The sequence below is a fragment of the Tachypleus tridentatus genome, chromosome 1 (genome assembly GCF_004210375.1).
Source record: "Tachypleus tridentatus isolate NWPU-2018 chromosome 1, ASM421037v1, whole genome shotgun sequence".
Lineage (NCBI taxonomy): Eukaryota > Metazoa > Arthropoda > Merostomata > Xiphosura > Limulidae > Tachypleus > Tachypleus tridentatus.
In genome coordinates this window covers 169363221-169375647 of record NC_134825.1, presented here as the reverse complement: position 1 = coordinate 169375647, position 12427 = coordinate 169363221, and the positions used below count along the sequence as shown (strand labels likewise).

Below are 12427 nucleotides of genomic sequence, written 5' to 3'. Positions count from 1 at the left end.
ACCTTTTGCTTCTTAACATATTTCTCCTCTCAAATTTGGCTCTATTCACTTTAATGGCGTTTACAGAAATGAAAAACACACCAAAATAAAATGAAAAATATCTTTTCGTACTTATGAACTGTATAAATATCGTGTTCACGAGATTCTTCGTAACATATATTGTAAAACGTTTGAAAAACCCTACTTAAAATGCTTGTAGGAAACACGAGAAACATACAAAGCGAAAGCAATTACAATCCTAGGTAAGACTGGTCGGTATCTTTCTTGCTTTTCTATAATGGGTTTTCACCATTTGTAATTTTAAATACCGGATTTGAGTTAATTCTCCTGAATCTCTTCCTAAAGTATTATTGCTTGGAGAAGAAAAATAAAACATACCAAAATTTGGATATTGAGGACATACGTAAAACAACTATAGGTTCCACCGGGATTTGAACTCGGATCGCTGAATTCAAAGTCCAGAGTGCTAACCATTACACCATGGAACCCATTTATTGTCTGTTCTAATGCATAACAATTGTACTATACAAAGCAGAGAAAATTAATTTACATCTTGTGGATTACGAAACAGTCAATCTATTGTTATTGAATAATTATGAATAATATATTGTTTCTTTTGGAATTTCGCACAAAGCTTCTCGAGGGCTATCTGCGCTAGCCGTCCCTAATTTTCCAGTAAAAGACTAGAGGGAAGGAGCTAGACATCACCACCCACCGCAATCTCTTGGGCTACTCTTTTACGAACGAATAGTGGAATTCACTATTACGCCCCCAAGTCTAGGAGGGTGGAGCATATTAGGCGCGACGCGGATGCGAACCCGCGACCCTCAGACTACGAGTCGAATGTTTTAACCCACCTGGCCATGTCATGCTCTACAGAACGTTAAAGCTGATTTTCTTTAACAATATAAAATGAAACATATGAAAAACGAATATTTCTTTCGCATTAACCACATCTGCCTCCTGATTGCAAATCTCCGAAATCTTATAACTCTAGATTCCGTTATACATACCCGTCGTGGGCAATTTTGGTGCTTTGTGCTTCATAGCGAACAATCAAATGAACAACATCTGCATATGTGCAACATTCCATCTCGAAACACATAGGTTGTTTCCTGACTTCACTGTCATAATTTGCAATTATTTCTTAAGCCTATGCCACTGCTGGAAGGTCCAATAAAATTAGAGAAACAAGAGTAAATACCACTTATGTTATTATCTAACATAAATTATATAAAGACAAAAGAGAGAACGTCCATTATATCAGTTTTTGTTGGTTTATATTTCTATATACAACAGATTCTTTTTTTTAGGATCTAAGAAACTGATGTCTCTACTGAGTACTTTACACGTAATTGGGCAATACGTCTTTCGTATATCACAATTCTCGTTGTCATTTACTGCACGTCTGCTTTGTCTATATCCTGCAAATATTCAATGATAAGTTTTTCAAAGGGTCTCCCAGATTCTACATTGCAGATAACATTGTATTCTACGTATTCTAAAGAGTATATATCCTTTGTTAAACACTTTCCTCTCGTATTTGACAAGTCACAAAACCCAAGTCTCAAACTCTGACATTTCACACTTCTTTTTATTCCCGTTTATCTCCTTAGAAGAACGGTCAGCCGACTAAAGCAGATTATTTTATGTCTAGTTTAGCATTTACGAATTCTTTGTTTTTAGGTATCACAAAAAATAACTCTTCAACGTTTACGTGATTTTCTCAATACATTTAGATTCAATCATTTGTGTTTCGTAAACAAACGGGGATATTGATCTGTTATTAGCGAAATGAAACCAATAATAAAATACGTTTCTGTAAATGTAACTTGAATTTATTGAAAAATTACACACAAACAAACATCAACTGTCCTGCATTCACGACAATCCACGTAATTTTTACGTCATTTAACACGTTCCGGATTAGCCATCTATAAACTTGAATAGAAGTAAATGTGGAAAAACCATTAAACGACACTTTTATTAATGATATCGGCATTAAATGGACGATGATTTATTTCTCTGTGTCAGTTCCACAGTAACAGTAGAGACTCACGTAAGTAATCATTTTTAATCTGTAATCTTCCATTACATTACTGACAAGAAGAATAGTTCATTATAGCACTGGTCTTGCTATTGTATTATCAGTTCATATACGAATTTAAAATGGACTTCTTCACGAGATTTCTAAGTATATTCGTATATTTTCACTTGTGTATTTCTTTTTACCACTTCGGATCTTTTACCAGCTGGCGGTAAAGATGAGTTTAGTAGAATTAAATGATTGTGTTGTGTAAACGTGTCTTGACAATTACGTTAAGTGTTAAAAACCTTTTGCTGCTTAACATATTTCTCCTCTCAAATTTGGCTCTATTCACTTTAATGGCGTTTACAGAAATGAAAAACACACCAAAATAAAATGAAAAATATCTTTTCGTACTTATGAACTGTATAAATATCGTGTTCACGAGATTCTTCGTAACATATATTGTAAAACGTTTGAAAAACCCTACTTAAAATGCTTGTAGGAAACACGAGAAACATACAAAGCGAAAGCAATTACAATCCTAGGTAAGACTGGTCGGTATCTTTCATGCTTTTCTATAATGGGTTTTCACCATTTGTAATTTTAAATACCGGATTTGAGTTAATTCTCCTAAATCTCTTCCTAAAGTATTATTGCTTGGAGAAGAAAAATAAAACATACCAAAATTTGGATATTGAGGACATACGTAAAACGACTGTAGGTTCCACCGAGATTTGAACTCGGATCGCTGGATTCAGAGTCCAGAGTGCTAACCGTTACACCATGGAACCCATTAATTGTCTGTTCTAATGCAAAACAATTGTACACTATAAAGCAGAGAAAATTAATCTACATCTTGTGGATTACGAAACACTCAATCTATTGTTATTCATTAATTATGAACAATATATTGTTTCTTTTGGAATTTCGCACAAAGCTAGTCGAGGGCTATCTGCGCTAGCCGTACCTAATTTTCCAGTAAAAAGACTAGAGGGAAGGCAGCTAGTCATCACCGCCCACCGCAAACTCTTGGGCTACTCTTTCACGAACGAATAGTGGAATTCACCATTACGCCCCCAAGGCTAGGAGGGTGGAGCATATTTGGCGCGACGCGGATGCGAACCCGCGACCCTCAGACTACGAGTCGAATGTTTTAACCCACCTGGCCATGTCATGCTCTACAAAACGTTAAAGCTGATTTTCTTTAACAATATAAAATGAAACATATGAGAAACGAATATTTCTTTCGCATTAACCACATCTGCCTCCTGATTGCAAATCTCCGAAATCTTAAAACTCGAGATTCCCTTTTACATACCCGTCGTGGGCAGAACAAAGACAATCAATTTTGTTGCTTTGTGCTTCCTAGCGAACAATCAAATGAACAACATCTGCATACGTGCAACATTCCATCTCGAAACACATAGGTTGTTTCCTGACTTCACTGTCATAATTTGCAATTATTTCTTAAGCCTATGCCACTGCTGGAAGGTCCAATAAAATTAGAGAAACAAGAGTAAATACCACTTATGTTATTATCTAACATAAATTATATAAAGACAAAAGAGAGAACGTCCATTATATCAGTTTTTGTTGGTTTATATTTCTATATACAACAGATTCTTTTTTTTAGGATCTAAGAAACTGATGTCTCTACTGAGTACTTTACACGTAATTGGGCAATACGTCTTTCGTATATCACAATTCTCGTTGTCATTTACTGCACGTCTGCTTTGTCTATATCCTGCAAATATTCAATGATAAGTTTTTCAAAGGGTCTCCCAGATTCTACATTACAGATAACATTGTATTCTACGTATTCTAAAGAGTATATGATATCCTTTGTTAAACACTTTCCTCTCGTATTTGACAAGTCACAAAACCCAAGTCTCTAACTCTGACATTTCACACTTCCTTTTTATTCCCGTTTATCTCCTTAGAAGAACGGTCAGCCGACTAAAGCAGATTATTTTATGTCTAGTTTAGCATTTACGAATTCTTTGTTTTTAGGTATCACAAAAAATAACTCTTCAACGTTTACGTGATTTTCTCAATACATTTAGATTCAATCATTTGTGTTTCGTAAACAAACGGGGATATTGATCTGTTATTAGCGAAATGAAACCAATAATAAAATACGTTTCTCTAAATGTAACTTGAATTTATTGAAAAATTACACACAAACAAACATCAACTGTCCTGCATTCACGACAATCCACGTAATTTTTACGTCATTTAACACGTTCCGGATTAGCCATCTATAAACTTGAATAGAAGTAAATGTGGAAAAACCATTAAACGACACTTTTATTAATGATATCGGCATTAAATGGACGATGATTTATTTCTCTGTCTCAGTTCCAAAGTAACAGTAGAGACTCACGTAAGTAATCATTTTTAATCTGTAATCTTCCATTACATTACTGACAAGAAGAATAGTTCATTATAGCACTGGTCTTGCTATTGTATTATCAGTTCATATACGAATTTAAAATGGACTTCTTCACGAGATTTCTAAGTATATTCGTATATTTTCACTTGTGTATTTCTTTTTTACCACTTCGGATCTTTTACCAGCTGGCGGTAAAGATGAGTTTAGTAGAATTAAATGATTGTGTTGTGTAAACGTGTCTCGAAAATTACGTTAAGTGTTAAAAACCTTTTGCTGCTTAACATATTTCTCCTCTCAAATTTGGCTCTATTCACTTTAATGGCGTTTACAGAAATGAAAAACACACCAAAATAAAATGAAAAATATCTTTTCGTACTTATGAACTGTATAAATATCGTGTTCACGAGATTCTTCGTAACATATACTGTAAAACATTTGAAAAACCCTACTTAAAATGCTTGTAGGAAACACGAGAAACATACAAAGCGAAAGCAATTACAATCCTAGGTAAGACTGGTCGGTATCTTTCATGCTTTTCTATAATGGGTTTTCACCATTTGTAATTTTAAATACCGGATTTGAGTTAATTCTCCTGAATCTCTTCCTAAAGTATTATTGCTTGGAGAAGAAAAATAAAACATACCAAAATTTGGATATTGAAGACATACGTTAAATAACTGTAGGTTCCACCGAGATTTGAACTCGGATCGCTGGATTCAAAGACCAGAGTGCTAACCATTACACCATGGAACCCATTAATTGTATGTTCTAATGCACAACAATTGTACTATATAAAGCAGAGAAAATTAATCTACATCTTGTGGATTACGAAACACTCAATCCATTGTTATTCATTAATTATGAACAATATATTGTTTCTTTTGGAATTTCGCACAAAGCTACTCGAGGGCTATCTGCGCTAGCTGTCCCTAATTTTGCAGTAAAAGACTAGAGGGAAGGCAGCTAGTCATCACCACCCACCGCCAACTCTTGGGCTACTCTTTTACGAACGAATAGTGGAATTCACTATTACGATCTCAAGGCTAGGAGGGTGGAGCATATTTGGCGCGACGCGGATGCGAACCCGCGACCCTCAGACTACGAGTCGAATGTTTTAACCCACCTGGCCATGTCATGCTCTACAGAACGTTAAAGCTGATTTTCTTTAACAATATAAAATGAAACATATGAAAAACGAATATTTCTTTCGCATTAACCACATCTGCCTCCTGATTGCAAATCTCCGAAATCTTAAAACTCTAGATTCCGTTTTACATACCCGTCGTGGGCAGAACAAAGACAATAAATTTTGTTGCTTTGTGCTTCATAGCGAACAATCAAATGAACAACATCTGCATACGTGCAACATTCCATCTCGAAACACATAGGTTGTTATCTGAATTCACTGTCATAATTTGCAATTATTTCTTAAGCCTACGCCACTGCTGGAAGGTTCAATAAAATTAGAGAAACAAGAGTAAATACCACTTATGTTATTATCTAACATAAATTATATAAAGACAAAAGAGAGAACGTCCATTATATCAGTTTTTGTTGGTTTATATTTCTATATACAACAGATTCTTTCATTTTACGATCTAAGAAACTGATGCCTCTACTGAGTACTTTACACGTAACTGGACAATCCGTTTTTCGTATATCACAATTCTCGTTGTCATTTATTGCACGTCTGCTTTGTCTATATCCTGCAAATATTCAATGATAAGTTTTTCCAAGGGTCTCCCAGATTCTACATTGCAGATAACATTATATTCTACGTATTCTAAAGAGTATATGATATCATTTGTTAAACACTTTCCTCTCGTATTTGACGAGTTAACGAAACCCAAGTCTCTAACTCTGACATTTCACACTTCATTTATATTCCCGTTTATCTCCTTAGAAGAACGGTCAGCCGACTAAAGCAGATTATTTTATGTCCAGTTTAGCATTTACGAATACTTTGTTTTTCGGTATTACAAAGAATAACTCTTCAGCGTTTACGTGATTTTCTCAATACATTTAGATTCAATCATTTGTGTTTCGTAAACAAACGGGGATATTGATCTGTTATTAGCGAAATGAAACCAATAATAAAATACGTTTCTGTAAATGTAACTTGAATTTAATGAAAAATTACACACAAACAAATATCAACTGTGCTGCATTCACGACAATCCACGTAATTTTTACGTCATTTAACACGTTCGGATTAGCCATCTATAAACTTGAAGAGAAGTAAATGTGTAAAAACCATTAAACGACACTTTTATTTATGATATCGGCATTAAATGGACGATGATTTATTTCTCTGTGTCAGTTCTACAGTAACAGTAGAGACTCACGTAAGTAATCTTTTTTAATCTATAATCTTCCATTACATTACTGGCAAGAAGAATAGTTCATTATAGCACTGGTCTTGCTATATGTATTATCAGTTGATATACGAATTTTAAATGGACTTCTTCAGGAGCTGTCTAAGTATATTCGTATATTTTCACTTGTGTATTTCTTTTCACCACTTCGGATCTTTTACCAGCTGGCGGTAAAGATGATTTTGGTAGAATTAAATGATTGTGTTGTGTAAACGTGTCTCGAAAATTACGTTAAGTGTTAAAAAACCTTTTGCTGCTTAACATATTTCTCCTCTCAAATTTGGCTCTATTCAATTTAATGGCGTTTACAGAAATGAAAAACACACCAAAATAAAATGAAAAATATCTTTTCGTACTTATGAACTGTATAAATATCGTGTTCACGAGATTCTTCGTAACATATACTGTAAAACGTTTGAAAAACCCTACTTAAAATGCTTGTAGGAAACACGAGAAACATACAAAGCGAAAGCAATTACAATCCTAGGTAAGACTGGTAGGTATCTTTCATGCTTTTCTATAATGGGTTTTCACCAGTTGTAATTTTAAATACCGGATTTGAGTTTATTCTCCTAAATCTCTTCCTAAAGTATTATTGCTTGGAGAAGAAAAATAAAACACACCAAAATTCGGATAATGAAGACATACGTAAAATCACTGTAGGTTCCACCGAGATTTGAACTCGGATCGCTGGATTCAAAGTCCAGAGTGCTAACCATTACACCATGAAACCATTAATTATCTATTCTAATACAAAACAATTGTACTATATAACGCAGAGAAAATTAATCTTGCATCTTGTGGATTACGAAACAGTCAATCTATTGTTATTCAATAATTATGAACAATATATTGTTTCTTTTGGAATTTCGCACAAAGCTACTCGAGGGCTATCTGTGCTAGCCGTCCCTAATTTTGCAGTAAAAGACTAGAAGGAAGGCAGCTAGTCATCACCACCCACCGCCAACTCTTGAGCTACTCTTTTACGAACGAATAGTGGAATTCACTATTACGCCCCAAGGCTAGGAGGGTGGAGCATATTTGGCGCGACGCGGATGCGAACCCGCGACCCTCAGACTACGAGTCGAATGTTTTAACCCACCTGGCCATGTCATGCTCTACAGAACGTTAAAGCTGATTTTTTTTTTAACAATATAAAATGAAACATATGAAAAACGAATATTTCTTTTGCATTAACCACATCTGCCTCCTGATTGCAAATCTCCGAAATCTTAAAACTCTAGATTCCGTTTTACATACCCGTCGTGGGCAGAACAAAGACAATTTTGTTGCTTTGTGCTTCGTAGCGAACAAACAAATGAACAATATCTGCATACGTGCAACATTCCATCTCGAAACACATAGGTTTATTTCTGAATTCACTGTCATAATTTGCAATTATTTCTTAAGCCTACGCCACTGCTGGAAGGTTCAATAAAATTAGAGAAACAAGAGTAAATACCACTTATGTTATTATCTAACATAAATTATATAAAGACAAAAGAGAGAACGTCCATTATATCAGTTTTGTTGGTTTATATTTCTATATACAACTGATTCTTTCATTTTACGATCTAAGAAACTGATGCCTCTACTGAGTACTTTACACGTAACTGGGCAATCCGTCTTTCGTATATCACAATTCTCGTTGTCATTTATTGCACGTCTGCTTTGTCTATATCCTGCAAATATTCAATGATAAGTTTTTCCAAGTGTCTCCCAGATTCTACATTGCAGATAACATTATATTCTACGTATTCTAAAGAGTATATGATATCCTTTGTTAAACACTTTCCTCTCGTATTTGACGAGTTAACGAAACCCAAGTCTCTAACTCTGACATTTCACACTTCCTTTTATTCCCGTTTATCTCCTTAGAAGAACGGTCAGCCGACTAAAGCAGATTATTTTATGTCTAGTTTAGCATTTACGAATTCTTTGTTTTTAGGTATCACAAAAATAACTCTTCAACGTTTACGTGATTTTCTCAATACATTTAGATTCAATCATTTGTTTTCGTAAACAAACGGGGATATTGATCTGTTATTAGCGAAATGAAACCAATAATAAAATACGTTTCTGTAAATGTAACTTGAATTTAATGAAAAATTACACACAAACAAACATCAACTGTCCTGCATTCACGACAATCCACGTAATTTTACGTCATTTAACACGTTCGGATTAGCCATCTATAAACTTGAAGAGAAGTAAATGTGTAAAAACCATTAAACGACACTTTTATTAATGATATCGGCATCAAATGGACGATGATTTATTTCTCTGTGTCAGTTCCACAGTAACAGCACAGACTCACGTAAGTAATCTTTTTAATCTATAATTTTCCCTTACATTACTGGCAAGAAGAATAGTTCATTATAGCACTGGTCTTGCTATTGTATTGTCAGTTCATATACGAATTTAAAATGGACTTCTACACGAGCGTTCTAAATATATATGCGTATATTTTCACTTGTGTATTTCTTTTCACCACTTCGGATCTTTTACCAGCTGGCGGTAAAGATGAGTTTAGTAAAATTAAATGATTGTGTTGTGTAAACGTGTCTTGAAAATTACGTTAAGTGTTAAAAACCTTTTGCTGCTTAACATATTTCTCCTCTCAAATTTGGCTCTATTCAATTTAATGGCGTTTACAGAAATGAAAGACACACCAAAATAAAATAAAAAATATTTTTTCGTTCTTACGAACTGTATAAATATCGTGTTCACGAGATTCTACGAAACATATACTGGAAAACGTTTGAAAACCCCAAATTAAAATGCTTGTAAGAAACACACAAAGCGAAAACAATTACAATCCAAGGTAAAACTGGTAGGTATCTTTCATGCTTTTCTATAATGGGTTTTCACCAGTTGTACTTTTAAATACCGGATTTGAGTTTATTCTCCTAAATCTCTTCCTATTATTGCTTGAAGTAGAAAAATCACTGTAGGTTCCACCGAGATTTGAACTCGGATCGCTGGATTCAAAGTCCAGAGTGCTAACCATTACACCATGGAACCCATTTATTGACCATTCTAATAGACAACAGTTGTACGCAGAGAAAATTAATCTTGCATCTTGTGGATTACATAACAGTCTATCCATTGTTATTCAATAATTGTGAACTATATATTTTTATTAATTATATACGTATTGGTGAGAGATCATTGCAATAATTAACCCCTTTTGGATTTATCGAAAATTTACCTTTAATATATTCAAATCAGCAAAATACAGTTCATGTTATCTTCAAACATCCAGCATTTCTTCATGCTTCGCGAAAAGCTTCTCGAAGGCTATCTGTGCTAACCGTCCCTAATTTAGCAGTGTGAGACTAGAGAGCAGTCAGCTAGTTATCACCTCCAATCCCCAGCTCTTGGCCTACTTTTTTACCAACCAATAGTGGGATTAACCGTAACATTAGAACGCCCCCCACTGTTTGGTGGGGCGAGCATGTTTGGTGCGACCGGGATTAGAACTCGCATCCCTCAGACTACGAGTCGAATGTTTTAAACTACCTAGTGATGCCAGGACTTCTGGAAAGAGATTCGTTTGCAACTTCAATAGTTTGTATTAATGTTTCATCCAGTTTACGAATTGACTGTAAAACTTCTATTGCCGTTTAACACAATCATAACTTAAATGTTGTTTGTAGTTAAACACAAAGGAATGTTTGTGCTCTGCACACAAAGGGTATCGAAACGGAATTTTTAACATCACAAGTCCGCAATATGTCCAGGGTTGCTGATGAAGGGTAGAATACATCAGAACGACGCTTAGTAATTAGAGGTAAATTAAACTTAACTTGAATTTATCTTTAAAGTGTATAAGAAATCACCATAGGCTTATGTATTTACACTATTAAAAGGGAAGTTACAAAAATAAGGCACAGTGATGTAATATAACCAATCAAATTTTTGAATAAATAGCATTTGAATAAAGTATTCAATGGCACATCATAGTCAATTATATTCCTAATCCAAATCAGATCTGTGAGAGCAATATGTCGGTAAAAAACAACACGCTTTTAGTTTCTCGAATTACGAAAACGATGGTTAAAAGTATTGTAGAATACTGGTTTAGGGTTAGTTTAAAAGACGATAATGGCCGATTCACCTTGACTTATTAAATTTCATTCTTTGTAAGTGATTTAAGTAAAATTATTCACCAAAAATTGACCAAAATCATACGAAAGATAAACAAAACCGACAAAACAAAAATTAAAAAGCGTTATCATTCGTAGTAGCTTATCCTTCTATATTCAGCTTACGAAAAGTTTTACCACATATTCTGCTGCTGTTGTTTGTTTATTGTATTCTTTTTTGTTACAACAACAAAACATTTTATTAACAGTATGGACAAACATCTGTTGTGGCTCCATCTGTGTTGTTAGAAGAAATTAACAGTTTTTTAAATTATCAAACAAAACACACTTAAATTATAAAACAATACGTGGCACAATGAAACTAAATAAACAAACTTAACTAAAAATCTACTGTTACACATTACTAACAATAAACTTATTTATATAAATACTGCACTTTTGTCCTGAAGTTTACAGTTAAACCAAAGTCGGAAAAGAAAAACAAAGTGTCGTTAGCATTTCACAACTTATACCACGATCTGGATTTTCGTTTTTTGTGTGTGCGTTTTTTTTAATCGTGTGCTTAACTTCTTATGACATAGTAGAATAGATACGCTTTGATATCTTCGTACAATGTCAACGTTTTTTTTACAACACAATACGCTGAAACGTAACGTAAAATTAATTATACAACAACTCGCCTCTCTTGCCAAGGAGCTCTCATAGGCTTTATCAATGACGTAACATTTAAAATATAAATTTCAAGTAATACTAAGAAAAACACTCAACTGTATAGTTTATGCTATACATCTAGAATAAACCTTTATAAAGGAATCAGAAACTCAATTAGCCTGTTCCAAATTACCTAATAAACAGAACATGTCAAAACATTTTAACACCGTACACTTTTATCGTCTGTAAAAACGAAATCGACATCAAATGTTTTTTTTTTCTCTTTTTTGTGTGAAAGGTGTAGTATACTATATAACAACAATTACATATTTTGTTTTCCACAATGATAACAAACGTATTGTTCTCCAAGCAGTAACAAACGTTTGAGATTGGCTCGTATTAATTTGTCCTGAAATTTCAAAAGTTTAAAAATAGATACCATAAACAATGGCTCGCCTTTTCATCTATAAGTTAAAGATAACTCGACCAACAGGTTTTTTTATTCTTGCTGGTCGCGCCCTCTGCTGAAAAAATACTTTAATGAGTTAACAGAAATCACGTACAAACAAATATATATATATATGGATTGGATAACGTGTATCAAAAAAATATACGTTTGCACTTAAACTCCAGATTATAATATTAGGTTTAACATTACTTGCGTCTTCCAACAAGTTTAAAACAAACTTACGACACAAACACTTATAATAAAGTTTTGTTTTACTTTCTGGAGAAATGCGACGAAACGCTAAATCAAAACTAGAAAACTTAAGTCATTAACGATAGTAGTTCTGTGTTGTAAAAACTGAAAACTAAACTATTAATACTTCTTTCTTCTGTCTTGTAAGAAAGTTATATTACTATCATCCTA

The 12427-nt window shown here is 33.9% G+C and overlaps 5 non-coding genes across 5 annotated transcripts; all 5 read right to left on the bottom strand.

The window, feature by feature from the left end:
• Window positions 1-416: 416 nt before the first annotated feature.
• TRNAQ-UUG (transfer RNA glutamine (anticodon UUG)) lies at window positions 417-488 on the bottom strand. Its single transcript has one exon. It is a non-coding gene; the product is annotated as a tRNA-Gln (tRNA).
• Window positions 489-2748: 2260 nt separating this feature from the next.
• TRNAQ-CUG (transfer RNA glutamine (anticodon CUG)) lies at window positions 2749-2820 on the bottom strand. Its single transcript has one exon. It is a non-coding gene; the product is annotated as a tRNA-Gln (tRNA).
• A 2282-nt stretch (window positions 2821-5102) lies between these two features.
• Window positions 5103-5174, bottom strand: TRNAQ-UUG (transfer RNA glutamine (anticodon UUG)). The gene has a single exon. It is a non-coding gene; the product is annotated as a tRNA-Gln (tRNA).
• Window positions 5175-7457: 2283 nt separating this feature from the next.
• TRNAQ-UUG (transfer RNA glutamine (anticodon UUG)) lies at window positions 7458-7529 on the bottom strand. Its single transcript has one exon. It is a non-coding gene; the product is annotated as a tRNA-Gln (tRNA).
• Window positions 7530-9748: 2219 nt separating this feature from the next.
• On the bottom strand, window positions 9749-9820 carry TRNAQ-UUG (transfer RNA glutamine (anticodon UUG)). The gene has a single exon. It is a non-coding gene; the product is annotated as a tRNA-Gln (tRNA).
• Window positions 9821-12427: the final 2607 nt, after the last annotated feature.